Below are 21,528 nucleotides of genomic sequence, written 5' to 3' on the forward strand. Positions count from 1 at the left end.
GCCTGGAGGCATCGGAAGGGGGTGCTTCAGCACAGAAGGAAGACTCCTAAGGGGGCACAATAAGTTTCTGACTGATTGGTGGTGTGGTTTTGGAGCACAGCCAGGTGGGGACGGAGCCACAGCTAATGCTGCCCGCCTTTTGGGCTGTTTAGGCATATTATGTTGTCTGCATTATAAAGGAGCTGGATGTTGTCGGCTACTGGACCAGTTAGTTTAGTCTGGTTATTACCTTCGGCTTAGTGTAATTGCACTTGGGTGTAATTCCAGTGTGAGGGTATCAGGGTGCCAATATAGGCCCTGTGAGTTAAGGGTAAGCAAAACCAGCAGGCCTGCGTGTGGTTGCTGATGTTTTGTACTAACTTGAAGGCTGTTGTAATGACGTGGGCAACCTGATAGATAGGGTCTGGGTCAGTTGTTGGAGCCCTGAGAGGTCAATATTGCAGTAGGCTGACCCTTCAGTTAGTGCTGATCCCAGCATTTCAAGGGCCTGCTTGACCTTCTCGTCCCTGCCCCTCCGTACCTGATCCTGGGCTCCCACCCCCATCAGACATCCCAAGGTCGGTGAGGTAGGTCCAATAGATGGTAGTTCCCTTTCTTCCTCTAACTGCACTTTCTGAGTCCTGTTTACTTATTGTCCTGGTCCAGTACCTTTTTCCGTCTTTAAAACAAAGGGTAGCCTGGTTTTTCTTATAACACTTGGCGTGCATGTAGGTGTAATAGCTGAACCCTGTCCCCCATTTGTCTGTTTTTATGCAACCGCACTGAAGTTCCCCAGAAGTGAAGGGGAGGAAGGGGAGGGAAAGGAGACAGGTAAGCAGGTAAATGCAGCAGTGCATCCTATGGCTACCCAATAAGCAATGGCAATTGCAACTCTGTGGGGGAAAGTCCGGCTGGAAGGGGCAGCAGCAAAGAGTCCGGTTCCTAAGATAAGGGATCCCACACTGACAGAGGCCAGGAACCATGGCGTGCCGACGTCCATCGGTCAGAAGGTCCTGGTTGGATGCAAAGGCAGAGGGGGTGCTTGTGGTCTGGCTGGGCCTTCCACCAATGCTTGTCTTTGTCCGGGTGATGGGCTTTCATCAGTTGGGAGCGGTGGGCCCACGGAGTGATGCCTAATACCTGGAGGGCAGTAGGGGTGGTTAGAATCACAATGTGGGGCCCAGTCCACTGAGGTTTGAGGGGGTCCTTTTTCCAGTCTCTGACCCAGACTGAGTCTGCTATCTGGAAGGACTTTACTGGGGTATCCAGGGAGACTGGGCTCTCTCGATGGTGTACTGTAGCAGCTCGTAGAGGGCAGCTCCTAAGACTTGGAGCTCTTCTCTTATTCCCTTACCTCCTAGTTGATGTAGGTTCCCTGGAAGGCTTCCCAGGCATGGGGGTAGTTGCCCATACACTAGTTCAAAAGGGGAAAACCCTTGCATTCCAGGTGTGCAATGGGAATGCAGGAGGGCCGGGGTAGTAGGTTCAGCCACAGGAGGCCAGTTTCCTGACAAAACTTGGCTAGGGTGCCCTCGAGGGTGCGATTCATTCATTCCATTTTCCCTGAACTTTGGGGCCTGTAAGCCATGTGGAGTTTCCAGGTGACATTGAGAGATCTGGTTAAGATCTCTACGGTGTCTGCCACAAAAGCAGACCAATTATCACTGTGAGTTGTGGACGGTAGGCCAAACTGGAGCATGATTTCCCTCAGGAGAACTTTGGCTACTTCTCAGCTCTGCTCAGTCCTGGCTGGGAAGGCTTCGACCCACCCAGAGTAGGTACAGGCTATTACCAGTAGGTATCTGAACACTTTGCTTGGCTGGACATCTGTGAAGTACATTTCTAGGTCTTCAAAGGAGGTGGTTCTGGTCCTCTGGATGCCTGGTTGGGGTCGCGGTGGAGACTGGGCATTATTCTTGGCACAAGTCATGCACTGCTCTCTGGATGCCCAACACAAGGTTGGTAACTGACTGATGCAGTATTGCTCTTTGAGGAGGGCTTCCAGCATAGTCTTCCCTAGGTGGGTGAGCTGATGGTACTTACTGACGAAATGCCCCCCAGTGGCAGTTGGGATAAAGACGCTCCTGTCTGGCAGCACCCACCACCCTCTCTGGTCTGGGTAGCTCCTTCAGCCGCAGCCCAGTCAATTACTTTCCTAGTGTATCTGGGCAGCAGGGCTTCTGCGGAGGGCATTAAGGCCGTGGTGAGGGAGGGAACCTCACATGTTTTCTTTGGCTGCTTTGGCTGCTTCTTCTGCCAGGTGATTTCCCTGTGCTGTGGGGTCATTTCCTTTTTGGTGCCCTTTGCAGTGCAGGACTGCTACCTCCCTTAGGAGCCAAATGGCCTTGAGGAGTTTTAGTATTTCTTGTTTTTGATTGCCTTTCCTGCTGCAGTGAGGAGCCCTCTTTCTTTACATATTGCCTCATGTATGCATACAGTGGCAAAGGCATACCGGGAGTCAGTATAGATGTTGACTCACTTGCCCTCACTGATGGTGAGGGCTTGGACTAAGGCATGCAATTCAGCTTGTGCCGACCATCTTGCTGGTCTTCTATGACCTCAGTGGTCAATGCGTGACCTGCTCTCCGGATGCCTTCCTGCAGGTAACTGCTGCTGTCGCTGCAAAGCGTGAGTTCTGGGTTCTGTATTGCCTGGTCCCATAGGTCTGGACGGCTCACACAGACTTCATCAGTTACCTCAGCACAGTTGTAATCTGCTTCTCCCTCCTCAGCGGGGAGGAAGGTTGCTGGAATTAGGGTCCATACCATTTCAAGAGTGACCGCAGGTTTTCACAGAGGAGCCCTTGGTATTGCACCAACCGAGAATTGGAGAGGAATCAGTATCCCTGCACGTTCATGAGGGACATGACAGCGTGGGGAACTTTGACATTCAGCTGTTGTCCCAGAGTGAGTTTGTCCTCTTCCTTAATGAGCAGAACTGTGGCCGCTAGTGCGTTGAGGCATGGTAGCTATCCTGCCGCAACTGGGTCCAGTTTCTTTGACAGACATGCCACCAGCCACTGCCAGGGGCCAACAGTCTGTCTGAGAACCCTGAGGGCCACCTTCTCTTTTTCATGTACGAAAAGGTTGGAGGGCTTTTTTATATCTGGCAGGCCTAAGGTTGGTGCCTGCCCTAAAGCAGTCTTTATTTCAAGGAAGGCAGTTTCTGCCTCTTTGGTCCAGACAAGGGGCTTCCAGCCCAGTCTGCCTAAGAGGTTGTACAGGAGCCTTGCCATTGCTGAGAGTCCATGGATCCAGATTTGGCAGAACCCTGCAGCCCCCAGAAACTCCCATAGGCCTTTCTTGGTTCAAGGCTGGGGCCAGGAGGTGATGACCCTGTTCTCTCTGGCCCTAGTGCCCTCCTCCCCTGGGTGAGGAGGAAGCCCAAGTGCCAAAGTTGTTGCTGGCAGATTTGTGCCTTTTTCCATGAGGCTCAGTATCCCGAGTGACAGGAGTTGTAGGAGGGCCTTTGTGCCCTCTGCACAGTTTTCTTGGGTGACACTGGCAAGGGGGAGGTCATCAACATACTGGAGGAAGGTGCAGCACGTGGCTTCCCTAGGAAAGCTGGCAAGATCAGCCAGAGCATCTCCAAAGAGAATGGGTGAGTTCTTGAATCGCTGTGGAAGCTGTGTCCAGGTTAACTGCATCTGTCGCCCTGTGTCTGGCTCAGTCCACTCAAAGGCAAACAAGGGCTGGCTTGGGGAGGGGGTCGGCCAGCCAAAGGCAGAAGAAGGCATCCTTTAAGTCTAGGCAGGTGAATCATTTGGCAGACCCTGGGATCTGGCTGAGGACGGTGTATGGGTTTGGGACCACCGGGTGTAGAAAGACAATCACCCTGTTGATGGCTCGCAGGTCTTGTACCGGCCAGTAACTCTCCTCCTGGCTTTTTGACTGGTAGTAGTAGCGTGTTCCAGGGTGAATGGCACTCGACCAAGATTCTTGCTTCCTTGAGTCTGGTCAGGTGCTCTTGGATTCCCATTTCACCTCTTGCAAGAAGGGGTACTGTCATTGTCTCTGCGGCTGGGCTCCGGAACCAATTCTACGATGACAGGGGCTCGGTTATGGGCAAGTTCCGGTGGGCTGTCTTCAGCCCATACCAAGGGGAAGGCAGTCCTGAATTCTGGTGGACTGTTTGGTAAGGCTTGAGCACAAAATAGCCTCCATTCTTCTTCCCAGGGAGTGATTATCGCCAATATGAGGGACCCTGGCCCCTCTTACCCTGGATTTAACTTAAGGCTTAAGCACCCTGTCTGTTCTAAAGTTATTTGGGCTCCAAGTTTTGAGAGCAGATCTTGGCCAAGGAAGGGAATGGGGCACTCAGATAGATAGAGGAATTCATGCCGGACCTTGTAGCCCCCCAGTTCACATTGGTGGGACTGGCAGAAAGGCTGTTTCATGGCCCGTGTCCCTGTGGCTCCAAGGATAGTGGCAGTTCTCTTGCTGACGGGAGCCACAGGGGAAGTGACCACAGAATGCTCAGCCCCAGTGTCAACCATGAAAGTCACAGTTTGGCCACCTACTTTCACTTGGTCTGTGGGCTCTTGGTGGCTGGGAGTGGGAGAGCCCGGTCCTTGTCAGTCCAAGCCTGACCCTGCCCAGCCAGTGAGTCCCTCTTCATAGGGTTCTTCTCCATAGCAGCCGGGCCGCAGGGCTTCTCCTCACTGGGGCACTCATTCCTCCAGTGCCCCTTCTCCTTACAGTAGGCACACTGATCTTGTACCGAGGGGGCTCTGGGCTTCCCCCCTCTTGGCGGCCTGATTCCTTCTACTTCCCATCTGCCCCTTTCACTCAGGGTGGCTGCCAGGAGACGTAATTTCCTCTTCATTCACTTTTCAGCCTCCCTTTCAGCCTGAACTTCCCTGTTTATATATACCTTGTTAGCAATTTCAATCAGCTGAGTAATGTTCATTCCAGAGAAGGCTTCAAGTTTCTAGAGTTTCTGTCCTGGGTGGTTTGGGCCACGAATGAAGTGTTGACCCTCTGCTGGCTTTCCTGTGACTCGGGGTTGAAGGGAGTATAGATACAGTACGCTTCATGCAGTCTTTTGTAGGAGTCCCCAGGGGACTCTCCCAATTGTTGGGTGACGGAAGATATTTTGGTCATGTTCATGGGCTTCTTGGACCCAGCCTTGTTCCCATGGAGGAGGGCCTCCTGGTACCAAATCTGGTGCTGCCCCTCGGTCATGGTGAAGTCCCAAGTGGGATGTTCTTCAGGAACAGTGATCTTGGCCCTCGCCCCACAGTCCAGGACCCCAGCTGGTGTGTGTTCTTTGAGGTGCTGGTGGGCCCCCCTAATGATTTGCCTTCTTTCTTCCGTGTTGAAGAAGGTCCGGAGAAGTGGTTGGCAGTGCTCCCGCGTCGGCCAATAGGTCTGGAAGAGGGACTCCATGAGGTTAACCAGGGTTTGTGGCTTTTCTGAGTATGATGGGGTGTTACGTCCAACCAAGGAGGCCCGTTGTGGAGAAGGGTGGACAGCAGAGCATGGACCAGCCGGACTGGATGGTCCCATCTTCATCACACCTTGGGCTCCCGTGTCTCTCGTACTGGCATCCGGAGGGCACATGGATGTGGGCATGAGCGCAGTCGGTCCACCGGACCAGGGCAGGCAAGTCAGGTGGGCTCGGTGGTGGTGGGGCAAAGGCCAGCAGTGGCGGCGTATCCATGGCCAGGATGTTGGGTGCTGATGGCCTCGGCAGTCCATAATGCAGGAGCAGAACGGGTTCGTCCTCTGGGTCACTGGGAGGATGTGTGGTCACAAGACTTTTCTGGAGCACCTTGTTGTCTGCTTGGCTGAAGTGACCAGGACCTTTGCCTGCCCGTTTGTTACAGGAGAATCACAGCTGCCTCGAGCCAGGAATCAATGTAGGGGAGTTGGCCTGGGTGCCCTGGCTTCCCTGTGACTACTGGCCGGACGTGGCGGCCTGCCTGAGCATCCAGGGTCCCTTCAGGGGACCACCCAACCTCAAAGCCAGGCCATTCTATCTCACGCAAAGTTCTGAGTTTGCCAGGAGTCATTCCAACTCCATAGTGCCCAGAAAACCCTTTCTGAAACTCTTGATCGCTGCCTTGAGGCCATCTTCCCATGGCTCCGCAGCATGTTCCTCCGCGGGGTTGCCAGGACAAACATGGGGGAGGGTTTCCCAGGGGAGTCAGTCTGATGCCCATCTGCTTGCGCCCCTTAGGAAATTCGGGCAGCCTTGACTAAGGTGCCCCGGGCCGGGCCAGCTGCCGCTGAAGCCCTGCTGCCCCGTGGCGCCAATTGGTTCTGGCGGACTGCACACTCGCCCAGTCGAGGATACGTCGGAGGCCAGCACGTTCCCTCCCCGGGAAGCCCCGCCTGCAGGGCCGTGGGTGGGTCCCCGGGAGGTGGGTCCGGCGGGAGCCGCGGGGCGGGGCGCTCGAGGCCAGCCGGCGGGGTCTGCTAGATGGGGCAGGGCGCGCCTTCTCCACCCGACCGCCGGCCCCACGCCCGCCCGCCGGTGGCCCGAACTGGCGGCGACAACAGGCCGGAGCGGCTGGGCTTTCCGGTCCGGGAACCAAAGTTGCGGAAAACTGAGCTGGATCGCCTGACGGAAGAGCCAAGCGGCCCTCGGGGATTTCAGCAGGGACGAGGTTCATCTCACACCGCCGGCCCAGGACAGTGAGCTCCAAAGGGCTGAGCCCCAAGCACAGGCAAGGGAGGCAATTTGTACTTTCTTACTTCCTTATACGTAGCAGGTTTTTTGGCGTGCAGCAAGCAGGGCAGGAAGAGGAACCGGAAGGACCTTGGGGAAGGGGGCTGAATTCCCCTTTTGGTTCTACAGAACTCTCATTTTCCCTATCAATTCCAGCGTGGTGTCACGTGGCAGACGTTGTCTCACAAGATGCTTTGACCCAAGTAACCTGGGACAGCTGTGCTGAGAGGACAGAACGCCCCTCCTTTACAGAGAGCTCCGCCACTTACTTGGGCCAGAGACTCTGGCATCCAGGGGGAGCTGCAGAGTCTGCCCCTCAGTTTCCAGGTTAGGAGCAGGAACCTGAGAGAACAGAGGGCCCCGTGGAGTTGCAGGCTGTTAGTACTGCTCTTCTCTGGGCTTTGACCCTCATACTTCTCACTCCAGAACCTTGGAGCCAGTTGCTGCTGTTGAAGGTACTGGTTATAAACCAGGGATCATCCCAAAGCAACAGGATGAGCTTCCAAGTGATCATGGAAAGAGCTCTAGACTTTTTGCCAACTAGCTAGAAGATTTTTGACTTACTGAAATGTTTTCTACTGGCATACAATACTTCATCTCTGAATAATAGGATTGTCATCTGCCAAATAAAGCAATAAACAACCAGCAAAATAACAGTACTGCCAGGGCTACTTCTACCACATGGGGTGCTTTTGCAGAAATAAGAAAAAAATGCCCCCTCTGGCAGTTGAATTTTAAAAAAAACATCCTTTCCTCTGGACCAACTTTCCCTATGGGAAAGGGAACTGGCGTGGCGAGGGGCTGATTGCATTCCTCTCTCCGCCATAGCCAGGCACACTTCCACAGGTCAATACTCATTTATGTAAGTCCTATCAAGATCCTGAAAGTGGTGGGCAACAGGGAAGATGTACTTGGGCATCTGTGTTGAAACTCTTCTACTAATGGGAGCTTTGTCAGCTGCATCCCTGAAGAAACAGTTTCCAAAACTGAACTGGGTTTTCCGTGAGTATTTTGTTGGGAAAGGTCACTGAATGATCATAAAGGTCCATGTGGTGGGATTCATCCCCAAGAAGAAGAGTCACTTCTCAGAGGCAATCATCAGTGGCCCCTGCTTGCACGGCATGCTGAGAGCCTGATAATCCTGGTGCTTCTTAAGATGGCAGCCCCATAGGTAAGGGGTCATAGGGCAGCCACTGGCCACAAGAAACAGAGGGATGGGTGAGTGACTGGAGGGTGCAGGTGGTGACTCCTGACATGAGGACCCTGCTCTTGTGGACACAGACAGGAAGGTCTATGAGTCAGCTGGCCAATTCTCTGTGACTTTCTCCTCTTGGCAGAGGCGATATGTGAGCTGAGGCCTGACTGATGAGAGGGAGTCAACCAACTGACCATCTGAGTACAAAGCACTGCAGACAGGAAAACGGCTGGGGCAGAGGTCGTGGGCAGGCAGGCACACATTTGTGTCCAGAAAAATAAATGTATCACTGTGTTTGGACTTCCATGAGTGAGAGCAGTATGATGGAGGCACAGCGAGAGCAGTGGGGAGAAGCCAGGTGACGCTGGGCAACGGCCAGCAGTCCTGCCATGTCCGGGAACGCACTGCTCCGCTTGCAGTTCTGATTTCATTAGGCTGGGTTGGGGTGTGGATGCTAGGCTGTTGTCGTTTTAGGTTCTCTAGGCAATTCTGACCACAGGTGAAAAAAAATCACTGATATAGAACCTTCTAGGCTTCTATAGAAGTTTGGATTTTATGTTAGGAACAATAGAAAACCACAAAGGATTTTAAGCTGGGAAGTGACATGATATGATCTCCATGTTGAAAATGTCATTCTTGCTCCGGCCTAGAAAATGGAGGGAAAGGGTAGAATGTGCCCTGAGAGGGAATCTACCCAATGTCTGTGACGAACACCATCTTGGTCCAGTGGAGAGAGGAGTGGATAGGAGGGAATGTGAAGGTGTAATATTTCATATTCCCTCTAATGGGTATTTGCTGATGGATTTGGCTGGGGACATGGGAAAAGATGAATGATCAATAGGTTTTTTGTTTGAGCAATTCGATGTATTTTGGTAGTTTACAAAAACAGAGGACCCTGAGAAGCAGTTTTCTGGAGGGAGAGGGAATAAAAATTCTGTCTTGGGATGTTATGTTGGGGCTACATGTTGGATTTCCAAGTTGGCAGTTGGGTGTTTATGATAGGAATTTATATAGAGAGAAGGGCCATGCATAGAAATTTGTGAGTTTATATGGTATATCAATGGTATTTCAAGCCAAAACAGGTGCTTTCTGGGTGAATTACAATTGGGAATAGTGGCTCTGTGCAGAATACCCTTGAACTCATATTAAAATACCTTTCCTGGAGAAGAAAAAAAACCTGAAGTGGAAGAAAATGTAACTGAAGAGTTTATGTATAATGACAATGCACATTGATATGCATTTATGTATATATGTTACATATAGCTACATACAGTTACATACAGTTAACATGTACCAAACTCTTCATTGACTGTTTTTTCTCTTTAGAAAGTAATTTGGATGGAAACAGGTATGAGATAGTGTGGGGGTGGTGGCAGGAGCGAACTCTTCATTGACAACAGCTGAGGTCCCTTCAAGCTGCGAAAGCCAGAGGCGAGCCTGCAAAGGCAAATCACTGCATCTGATCCCCGTCCTGTACCTCGTCCAGTCTGGCTCTCCCTGCCGGGAAGTAGTTGAGCCCTTCAGGTCACAGCTTCCCTCAGTTCTGGTTCTGGCAGAAAATGGCCAGTTTCATGACCAAGAAATTAGTCCAGTATCTTAAATAACTTAATGATGTCTTCTGACAGTCTTAACACCAGGCCTAGTGGTGCAAATGCATCTGTTGTTAGAGAACAGGTGAAATAATGTGGAAAATGGCTTAGCTGCAGGGCTGGGGAGGCCCCCTTCCCGGAGTCCCAATGAATTTCTCCATCCCAGAGTGCAGGTCAGTGAGGGGTCTCCTTCTCTACCTTATATGGTCCGCTGATGGGCTGACTTAGGGCAATGCTCTCCCAGCATGGAAATGCACACCTCAAGGAAGTGTGAGTTCCAGAGTCCACAGGCTCGGTTCACAGGTCTTCATGTCCACCTCTGCTGTGTGTGTGCCTGGGAACCCCCCTTCCCCTGCTTATCAAGTAAAAGAAACATGGTGCCAGAATGCTGTCTGTGGCATGTTTTCCTGTGGTGACGAAAGCCTGCGAAGGAACGCCGTCTGAAGTGTTAGTGTGCACTTGGCGAACATGGGCGACTGTCTTAACCTGGTAGTCAGCAAATCTCTCTGACTCAAAGTCAGGTTTTCCAGTTCTTTGTTTTCTACAAAACTGAAGGTGAACCAAATTGACTTGTTAGTTGCTGGATTGTTAGAAATAATTTTGATGGTAAGTCACTATGAGATTTTGGCATACAACTTGGAAAGAGCACAAAAAATTGAGTGATACCACTATTACAAAACTTCCATTCATGTCTGTTTATTCATGAGAAAAACCTCAGTTTGAGGCATTTATAACAATGAAAAGTAGAAAGGCAGTTGAGGCTGAATCTCATTTATTCTAGCAACTGGCTATATTCATCTATGAATACATAAAGTAATTACAAGAGTAACCATCTTACTGAGATGCATTTTGAATTAAAATCTTAACTCCAATAATTATTTATCAAAATTTAGGAGATATTTCATTGTTTTGATCAATTTTGTACTCATGATTATAATGATACCTAAATTTGAATTAAAATCTTTAACACTTAGGGTTATAGAAAACTTTTAAGATTTATACAAAGAGATATGAGAGACTGATTAATAAAATATTTTAAAAGGCATAAAATAACATGAGGATAAAATTCTATGAAGAAAGTACAATGAAGATATAATTTGAAGGGGGAAAAGGAAGTTTTTAAAATTTGTTAAAATAATTATCCATGAGGGCTGTGCAACATGGAGAAGACAAGTAGCGATTCTATGGCATCTTACTGTGCTCATGGGCAGTGACTGTAGTGGGGTATTGGGGGGGACTTGGTGAAGGGGAGAACCTAGTAAACATAATGTTCTTCATGTAATTATAGATTAATGATAACAAAATAAATTTTAAAAAAAAAGCTTATCCGTGTGTTTTTTCTTTCAATAGATAGTAGCATTAAATCACTATGGCATCAAATTGCTACTCTTTAAATTTCAGAGTTTTAAGATAGAATTAAAATATGTTGGATATTATATCCCTTGCACCTAATGAAAACTTGGAGGAAATAATTTAGATGCCAGCTGTACTTAAGTGAAATCCTAGCTTTTCAGAATTCTTTTAAGGGGCATATAAGCAACAAAGCTAGATGACTTTTCTAGAGCACATGATGGATCTTCTCATGGACCATCTCAGCTCCTCCCAGGCCAGTGACACAGATTCCAAGGTGGCCACTGAGCCACTGTGTGTGTATATACACATACACAAATACATATACATACACACATACATATTCATATACATATACATATACATATACATATATATAGAGGGGGAGAGGGGCAGAGACAGAGAGAGACATAACAAAATATTAACATAAATTTACCATTTTAACCACTTGCATGTATACAATTCTGTGGCATTCACATTATTTTGCATCCATCACTAGCATGGAAATCCATTTCTTAAAAGCTAGTACTTCAAATATTTACCATTAACAAGTTGCATTTTATTGGTGTTTGATGAGAGACACCTGACATATGAAACGTCTTGCCTTACTTTCCATATAACTTACCGAGAGTTTTGTTTTTCTATGTTGCCATTAAGTCCTGTGTGAGAAATAACTCCTAGTATCAGGTCTTAGGAGGAATTTGATTTAAAACCAGTTAGCAGTGGTTGGGCTTTTTGTTTTATTTATCTGCATTAAAAAAAACTTGAAATAATCATGTATTCCTTATGAGGTAAAAATATAAAAGAAAATGAAGTTTGGATACCTTTTACTGAGGGAGGTGAGCTATATGCTTAGCCCTAAATGACCTAGTGTGGCCCTCTTTGAAACCCTAGGACATAGTCTAAGAGAGGGTCTGTGTGGATATTTTTCTGCCTAGAATTTCCTCTACCCTCTTTACACTGAGTAATATGCCTGACCTATCTGGATGGTTAATTGTTACTCCCATTATTCATTCATCTCACATAGACTGGACCCACATTATATGTCAAGTCACCACCATGCTGGCACTGGGCTGCAGGCAAAGGGCATAATAACTGCCCCCAAACACTCATGGTCTAGTGTGTGGAAGAGAATTATCCTGAATGTTCCCGGTGGCACAGAAGTGCCGCTAACGTCCACGAGCGCCTGAGCCAGAAAACAGAGAGAGTCTCAGACAGATGACAGCACAGGAGGTCTCAGAAGATAAGCAGGAATGCACAAAGTGAGGAAAGAAGGGCAGGGTTCCCAGCCACGGAGAACAGCTGGCCTCCTGGTTGCCTTCCCCAGGCTCGGCCCACTCCCCACCTGTTTGGAGAGACTTAACCTTCTAAACTGGACTCCTATGGAAGGTGCCAGTGAGAGCCAGGCATGGAGAGGCTGGCAGACAAATCCGCTATCTTGGAGGGAGGGTATCCGATGGGTCCCCTGCGGCCTGCAGAACAAGGAAGTGCCCCTGGGGATGGTGTGTGGCTGAGCAGCCTAGTTTTCAGATGTCCCTCTGTTCTTAAAACTCTGTGAGGGCAGAACAGGTGTATTTGGCACTCCGAACACAGGAGTTAGCATAGCCTTTCACTGGAGGCCAGCCAGGTCACCCAGCCCACAGAGAGGAAGTGTATGGCCCCATATCTGGCTGCAGGAGCAGGAGAAGGGACCTGAAATGTCAAATTATGTCAACTATGAGTGTAAGTCACTGTTAGGCTGCCAAGCTGCTGAAGTAGGAGTGGCTGAGTGGGCTTGGGAGCAGAGCAAGTGTGAGAGTCTGGCTCCACTCTCCTGTTTCTGTCCCCCGGTCTCCTCTTAAGGCTGGGACAAGGGGACCTGACTAGGAGGAGCATGGAACAGAAGATGCACACAGACACGCCTGAGCACCTGCTGAGGCTTCAGTTTGGCTTAGTGGCATCTGCTTCCTTGAGCACCAGGCCCACAGATATAGGACTCCCTTTTGCTCCTGGGTGTGCTGTGCACCCAGCTGGCTTCACTCCACTCAACTGGGGATTCGTTTCCGACCTGTGTACACCTCCTTCTCAAGTGCCTGACTTCCTCCAAAGCAGAGTTTTCATATTCTGATATTCTGGACTCCTAAGAAAGCCTTGGCACACAGTAGGCACTCAGACTCAATCATCCAGGGGCACTTTATATCATAGACTCCTCGCCCAATAGTTGCAGCCCTGGCATAGTGGCATAGTGCACAGCATGTGCCAGGGCTGCTCCAAGTGCTCTCGCAGCGCCCTGTAATCCAGGTACTATCATCTCCTGTGAAGTAGAGGCTCCCACATCACATAAAGTTTAAATAACCTGGCCCTGCGCTCACAGCTGGTAGGTAGCACAGCAGGGGTTTGAACCATGGCAGTCTGATTGCTGAATCCGTGCTTTGAACTGTTACACCATACTGTTCTTGTTATAATACCATTAGGTGAATTTTTATGACCTTATAACCCTGTTTTGCAAAGAAGTCAAGTAAGTCTCTGAGAGTATAAGGGAATTGCCCAAGACACAGAGCCAGTAACCGGCTGGCCTGGGATTCTGATCCAAACATATACAACTCCAAAGTTTATGTCTTTCACATTCCTGAGTAATTTGTACACTCTCAACACTGGAACAATCTCCAGCATTCTGACTGAGGAATCTGAGAGGCTTAAAGCATCCTTTCTTCAAGAATGTAGGAGAGGCAGCTGGAGACGAGTGGCCGGTGAAAGACAGGAGCAGGCTGAACTTTCTTATGTTATTAGCCCTTATTTAAAAATGCACAGGTGTGTGTGTGCATGTGTGATTGAGTTCTGCGAATATAAAAGTAATATGTGCACAATGTAAAAATATTGAAAACAAAGAAAAAAATAAATAAGGAAAAGCCTTGTCATCATTCTGCCCCCTGACATGATCATCGCTGATTTCTATTCATCTGGTGTGTGTGTGTGTGTGTGTGTATTTAAAGTGAATTTAGTCACATTTTTGCATGTGACTTTTGCCAGCTTAACGTTATAATCTAAACCTTTTCTAATTTCATTAAATATTCTTCAATGATGTGTTTTTTCATAGCTTCACAGTAACTGGAGTAAATCATAATTGATTTAATCCTGGTTCCTCTGCTGGATATTTATCAGTTGTTGAATCTCAGATTTCTTTATAGAAAATTCTTGAAAGTAGGGTGATTAGATCAGATTTTTTATGCATATGGAAAAAATGTCCTCAAAAAAGAGAGCATAAATTTAATCTACCACCATTCATATATATGTAAATCTTATCTCCCCAGTCTTGTCTACAGCATTATCTTTTCAAGTTTGTCAGGCATGCAGATAAAAACTTTCTCTTCAGTTTTATAATTGTAATCCTTTGACTATGAAAGTGGTTAGACTCTTTTAATTTATTTCTTGGTCACTGGTATTTCTTCTTTTTGAAACTACACTTCCTTATCATTTGCTTTTTTTCCCATGAGGGTATTTATTATTTTAATCAACTTGTATCACTATTTATTAAAAAGGAGACTTGATCAGTTACAGATACTTTTCAAATTCTTCATTTATCCTTAATATTTTTTACATATGGAAGTTTTAAAATTATATGAGTAAACTATGAATTTATGTTGGTTATGTGGTTTCTTTCCTTACTCCAAAAATTTGAATACCTCAGGATCAGAATCATATTTGCCTGTTTTCCTAGACTTATGGTTTAAATGTTTATAGTTAAGACTTGAATGCATTTGCCATTCATTTTAGTACATGGTATGATATTTTGCTTTCACAATTAAGCAATTTTTCAAAAGTGATATACTGAGCAACCCTTCCTTTGTAGTCCTTAGTACAGTTCTCCCCTAGTGTTTTATTTAACAAACATTATATAGAGTACCCTTGTCATGTAATGGGCACTTTGGGGTCTTCAGATCCGTAGTTCTCAGCTCTGTCCTCCAGGAACTTATAATCAAGTGTGGGGAAGTCAAGCTACTAAATAAACTCTCACACAAGATAGAAGAAAAAGGAAGGCAGTCATGTGGTGATGGCCTCACGATTCCATTAGGATACTGATGAAACCTCATGTCTGGTTTTAATCTCCCCCATGGAAGATGCAAAGATGCACCACCCACATCCCCCTTCAAGGAAGGTTGATAGCCAGGTAGGATGGTTATTAGAGAGCCACCAGCACCGATCCTGCAGGGTATGCCAGGTTGCAGAACACCTCATCCCCGTACAATACAAATACAATTTCTAAGTGGGCGCTGTGCAAGAACACCGAGCATTCACAGAGAGCACGTGAGCCAGGCCCTGTGCCCTGGACTCTCTGAGGGTGTTCTCCCTTAACCTTCACACTGAGAATCATCACTGTCATCCCCACTTTCCTGAGAAAGTTTACGTCCTTTGCCCAAAGTCATACACATTGTAAATGGTAGACTAAGGAAATACACCTCAGCAGCCAGAACGCTGCTTTATTTGAGGTGTGTCCACCACTTACCCAGCTGCACGGCCTTGGTAAGTCACCCTAACCTCACATCTTCTCCAAAAGAGGCATGGTGGTCCCTACCTCATAGTTGTTTGGATGACTGAATTAGGATAATGCACTAGAGCCCCTAGCATTTTATCTGCCACCAGGTAAATTCTCTACACATCAGTTGTTATTGTCAGTGTTGTTATATTCTAGGTTTCTGGCATGAATTTCCACATTGTCTGAAGTATATTTCATTTCTGACAAGGGATTGCACGTGGTAGACTTCTAGTCACCCTACAAACTGATCCAACGTAAAAGGAACCCCGTCCTTCTCCAACACAAAGAAAAGCTAGATGAAATATACAAAAGTATGAAATAAACACAGAACTGGGATTGAAAGTAAAACAAAGTGATCCCGGGTGCCAAAGTGAAGAAGGGGAACAAAGCCAGAGTATTTGGCAGAAAACATTGATGACGAGCTTATAAAGCTGTAAATTCGACTATTGTTTCTGCAGAAGTGGAGAGTTGCTGTTGAAACTCCTCTAGAGGACAAGAGAAGAGACTGCCAGGCCTTGCAGCTAAGCACCCACCTGGACATGGGAGTCACCCTCATTGGAGAACTAAAAAAAGACACCTGGAGAAGCATTAAGAAAGCTTGTCATTTACCTAAAATCACAAATAGAAAGAGAATCACCTGGGAATAGTCAACCCAGTCTTAATTTATACCAAATATGTAAAAACCCAAGTTAAGTTAATGTACAAAACAAATAGTTTAGAAGTTATGGCTCCCTTAGGGCCTTGGCAGAAGCAAACATAAAACCCAGCTCTTCAGGATAAACTCTGAGCCCAGAGCACCCGAATCCTGAAAGAACATGGCTCCTGGTGAAGGTGGGCTCACAATGACAACTGCAAGACTCATGAGGGAAATAAGCCATCCAGGAAGTGCCAGCAGGTGTAACACACTGTCAGTGTCACCCAAAGAACTGGAGATAATAATACAGTTTGAAAGAAACTTTAAAAGAAGTATCTTAAAAACATGCAGGGAGCTAAAAGGAGAGAAACAATAAGGTAAAAATAAAAAATGGATTAAAAAAGTGCTGTAGCTTGGGGAGGCATGGAAAGGGCTGTAACAAATAGGGTGATCAGGGAGACCTCCCGGGGAAGGTGAAAAATAAGCAGGGGCAGGAAGAGGGTTGAGGGAGTTAGTCAAGCACATGTCAGAGAGGAGAGAGTTTGAGGTGGCGAGAACAAAGAAAACCTTTGAGACGGTACTGTGGTGGGAATGTCTGAGGATAGCAAAGAGGACAGCGTACCTGGAAGGGGATGAACAAGGGGGAGAGTTATATGAGTTAATCTCCCTGAGCCTCAGTTTTCTCCACTGTAAAATGGGAAATATCTACTTCTAGTTGGGAAAATGAAATAACAAGCAAAGGGGCCAGGTTTTGGAAGAACACTGCTTTAGATCCTGTATGTCTGCTATTTAACCATCACAAGATGCTTCTGAGGTAGGTCTGTCTTCATTTTACACTTGAGAACACTGAGCCTTCAAGTTAAACACCTTGCCCACAAATGTAGTGGGATGTACAGCCGGCATGTAAATGCAGGCCCTTTCATCTCTAAGCCCAGATCCTTCCACAACCTTCCTTTGGAGCAACCAACCACAGAGATGGCCATACAGTGGTAGTGAGAAGCCAGAGTTCCATTGTTTTTCTGAGCCAGATGCATCAGTAATTGATTCTTTCTTAGTCTGGGTTCCCCTCAAAGCAGAGCCTAAGGCAAAAGCTGGAGTGTAGGTACTTTATTTGGGAGGTGATGCCAGAAAGCAGGATGAAGGAATGGGGAGAGTGACATGGGGAAGAAAGAAGACAGGGGAGGCTCTCACTGATGGCACCTGGGGCCTCATGTGGAGGGCACTCCCGGGAGCTGTATAGACCGCACCTCCGAACTGTCCCTCCCAAGGATGAGAGGCTGAGACAATCACCCATCAGCTCCTGACTCTCGATGGCTAAGGTTTACTCCTGGGGGAACTCACCACACTTCCAAGCTGCCATCCACGTGGGCTCCCAGAGCTTCAGAGACAGACCAGAGGTTTTACCATTTCTTTCTAGAGGAAATTTCAGCAACCATGAAATATCAGGAGACCCACATTTCCATTGTCATCAAGGGGACCTAGAATCTCTGGGCCTCCAACTTCCATCTCTTTCACAATATATCACATTCTCTTGTAGAATATTTTAAATCTAATTACCAAATTCCAGAAACCAGATATGGCCTTTTGGAATAAAATTAATCTTTTCAAAATTACTAGGAACAGTGAACCTCAGTGCATTCTCCTGTGTGTGTGTGTGTGTGTGTGTGTGTGTGTGTGTGTGTGTGTGTGTGTGTGTGTGTGTGTGTGTGTATTAACCAAATAAGGTAAACCAGACTGAACTTTTTCAGGTGTGTTCAAAGTGTATTGACTATTGGGAGGATATGGATTAATTTATTAAATGTTTCAATATCATTATAAAGTATCTCTAAGGTATGACATATTAGCATTAAATTTTCAGTTTGAATAGAGGTAAAATGGTAATTGTATATGAAAATCTTTTGTGTTGGGTGTCTCTTTTCACTAAGATATATTTTTATTGTGAATTTTAAAAAATGTCATCTTCAGAATTGACCAGACTGATCCTTCCTCTTACTTGCTGCCTCCTTGGCTTGAAGAACTCATCTACTTGAGGTTCTGAAGATGGTTAAGGCAGGATGGAAGGAAATGAAGAATGGCAGAAACAGTGGTATCTTTAAGTCATTTAACCATTTCAAATTTCTACATCAATTATCCTGTATTCTCATCCATCAGTCATTTCCCTCAGACCACTCCCAGCTCCCTCTCTGTGCCAGGATCAGTGGTAAAGACTTGCAGGTGGAGATTTGAAAAGTGTGTCTCTGCTTCTAGAAACTCCAGTAGCAGGGTTATGAGATTGGTGCTTAGATACTTCTGTGGACTCTGAACAATGAGGAAAATTAGACTTAAGATTAAGCCATTTACCAAAGGGAACAAGTCATTGGTATTTGAAAAACCAAGTCTCCTGGCTTAAGTGAGAAGCCCAGATGTTGTTAAGATGGTACACTTAATAAGGTTTTCACCTGGAATGTAGACGTGGAACTTGTGTCAGGCATGACCCAGAGGGGAAATAATAGAAGAGAAGATGTTAACATTTCCAGCTGTGTGTCCTCATCCCAGGGAGTGTTTTTCTTTGACTTTAAGTTTGGACTTCTCAGTGTAACTTAGGTACAAAGTTTAAATTTAACTTTCAGTCTTTTATTTAGAGAATCTTGCACTTTGCTCCACCATTGACATTCTGAGTGGCCTTCGAATATTTATTAGTCACTGGTTTCTTCATTTTAGATATTCTAATGACTGGAGTAAAGTGTGAAGCTTTAAGTCTAGTAAACATAAGATGAGGTCCAGATTTATAACATTATCATCCTATGGAAGGCAGGATAGAAATGTCTCTTCCAACAGGTTTTTTTGCTCTTTTACATATTTTCTCCTGAAAATTGTTTGCTTCCAGCTATAGCTAGACAATTTGTGTAAAAACTGGGAAAGGTTGCTTTTGTTGCTCACTCAAGATTTTATTTGACTTCTTCGTAAGTGTGGGGACAAACTTAGCCCCATTTCCCTTTATCCATTTCTGGGCTCAGCAACAGGCAGGGGCAGATGGACTTGGAGAGGATTCTGTGCCCTCCTCTCCTCTATCTCAGACAAACACCCAGCCACAGTCATGCACTTCTCAGGGGCCCAGAGCAAACTGCCTTTCCCTGTGGCCTCCCCGGCTTCCATCTGTCCATTTGCCCTCAGGCTGTGCCTTGCGGTCGGTCGTGTTTCCGCACGTCTCCCCTTGGGCCTGACAACAGGTGTAGCTTCTCTGATGGGCCCTTAGGGCTCCTCCCAGGGCACTGGTTAGCTGTGCCTCTTCCCCCAGCTCTTCCCCGTCTCCTGAGAGGGGCGAGAAGACAGGTGGGGAAAGAATATCTGACCTTGTTATCCGTCTGGTCATCCTAGAAATCTTCCCAGCTTGCTCTGTTGCAGGTGCTCTACAAAAGAAAGATTCTTTCATCTATCATGTGATAGAATTTGAGCAGGGAGGCTGATTATGAAGGGAGCAGACAATACCTACCATTTATCCATTTCTTCTGTGCCAGAGACTGCACTTGACATGTACTTCCTGTGTAGTGATTATAATCCCCACTTTCTAAATGAGGCAACAGGTTCAAGGAGTTGTATGACTTGCCCAAGGTCACATCCCTTGTAAGGAATGTGCCAGGATCTGAACCTTCCTCCAAATCCATACTCTGTCTAGAATGAGCTGCTTCTCGCAAGACCTGACTGAGACATACCCTTCTGGGAGGGGCAGCAGGGCAGTAAGTATTCACGAGGAGTGCCAGGCAAGAGGCTGGCCCTAGGACGTAAGGCAGCACAGCCACCCTGAAGGCAGAGGGTAGGAAGAGCTCCTGCAGACGAGGGAGCTCCATGAGGGATCTGTCGCCGGTTTCCAGGGAGTGGGCCTGATGTTGGAGTCCAGCCAAACTCTAATCCAGGGAACAAGGCACAGCCAAGCCTGGCCCCTGCGAGATGGAGAACACAGCCACCAGAGAGCAAAACCCAGTCCTACCGGGGACTCCGACTCACACGGAATCAGGGTGCATCCCCTTCCTGGAGACAGCTAGGAAGTGCCCTCAGAGCACTGATACTGGCTGACAGCAGCAATAAGGGGGCAGGTTTCACCCCCAGGCCTGCTCAGTTCTCTGCATGGGCGCTTTGAGCCTTGGCAGAGGATAGGTGCCAGGTGCTTTCCATTCCACATCCCTCCAGCCCTCTACCTGCCAAGGGCCACTCGTGGTCCTGGGGGCTTGGGTTCCCTAGGATGGAAGTGGGTATTGTACCTATGGCATCGCATAAAGGCTTGAGTACATCCTGAGTCTCATAGCTACATCGATAGGGCGTCCTCCCCGGGGGGACAGTCCCCATGCCTCCTGATGAACAGAGGTCCCTGGAGCAGCACCACACCTGCTCCTCAGCCCCTCTCCTCCTGCCGCCCCACTATGACCCATCCTCCAGCGGGACACCCCTTGTCTACTTTCTGGGGAGGTCTTCCTGGTCCCCAGCTGTTTCTCCCCAATCCCACTGTTCATGATAAGGTGTTCTTTTGTTATCTGAAATCTCTGGGCTCTTGGAATTGAAAAAATTATTTTCCTGAAATGTTATTGTCTCTCGTCTAAAGTCTACTTAAAAACTGAAAGGGAAACACATCTCATATTTTTTCTCTCCTTGTTTTTACAACTATGGATCTATGTGAGGGCAGGGTAGGTTTGAAAGCTCTTGTTGCTTCGTGAGGGTCGACAGAAGTCAGATCCCAGTCCTCAGGTGAGAGACACCTGCATTACTCTGACATCACCCCTCTAGGGTGACAAGGACTTCCACATTTAAGCTGAACCTCTGCTGTAAGATGAGCCCCTGTTTCAGGAAGATTAATGTGTGTGTTTTGGAATACATCTTCCGTGAGGCAAAGCCCACAGGCAGGGTGAAGACCAATGGCTGAACTCTGATGGGAGGAACGTGGCACCTCCATTTAAAAAATATGAAAACACAGCAGCCTCTCGCCAACCTCCCAGAGCTATGAGGGGATGGGTGTAGCCAAAACCCATACAGACCTCAGTAAATTAGCCTGTCTCTCTGCAACTTAATCCATGCACTTGCTTCAATGTACTTCTTGATGTCTAGTGGGTCTCCCTAAGTATATGTGTGGCAGGTGGAGAATGAAAAGGGGAGTTAGGCTCTTCCTGAAGAAGGGTCCTTAATCAGCTCTCAGCTCCTGATGAACAAAAGGCGGCGTCCAGCAATAGGCAACAGATGCAGCGTATCAGGCGAGGACGCCTCCATTCGGTGCTTTGTGTGTGAGATATGTTGGCTTTTGGCGACGCTGATTCCTTCCAGTCTCGGTGCTTTTGTGCTATGCTTTTCGACAAATTGGCATCTACTGTATCTCTCAGGGTGCCTTTCTTGCTTGGTTTCAGTGCATCAATTTGAAGTTGACTGGAATGGTTTTGTCTGGAATAAAGTTCCCATCACCACACTCTCCTTATCCCCTGTGGGTGGCGACAGGACGCAGAGGCGGGAAACGTTCTGCCCCGCTCTCGTCACCTCCCCTCTGTCACAGTGCAGGAGCTGTTTTCCTGACGTCTCCCATCAGACCTTCGGAAGATTCTGTAACAGTGGGCAGAACACAGATGCCACCAGTTGG

General features: G+C 47.4%; 1 protein-coding gene and 1 long non-coding RNA gene across 7 annotated transcripts in view; one reads left to right on the forward strand and one right to left on the reverse strand.

Annotated features, from left to right (window-relative positions):
• Positions 1–21,528, forward strand: part of CPNE4 (copine 4) — a 451,414-nt gene that overhangs the window by 242,832 nt on the left and 187,054 nt on the right. The window lies entirely within an intron of this gene.
• On the reverse strand, positions 18,575–21,469 carry LOC140846418 (uncharacterized). Its single transcript, XR_012125485.1, has 3 exons — positions 20,939–21,469; positions 19,405–19,479; positions 18,575–19,321 (listed from the first exon to the last, which is right to left on the reverse strand). It is a non-coding gene; the product is annotated as an uncharacterized lncRNA (long non-coding RNA).

Source organism: Manis javanica, chromosome 15 (genome assembly GCF_040802235.1).
Source record: "Manis javanica isolate MJ-LG chromosome 15, MJ_LKY, whole genome shotgun sequence".
Classification (NCBI taxonomy): domain Eukaryota; kingdom Metazoa; phylum Chordata; class Mammalia; order Pholidota; family Manidae; genus Manis; species Manis javanica.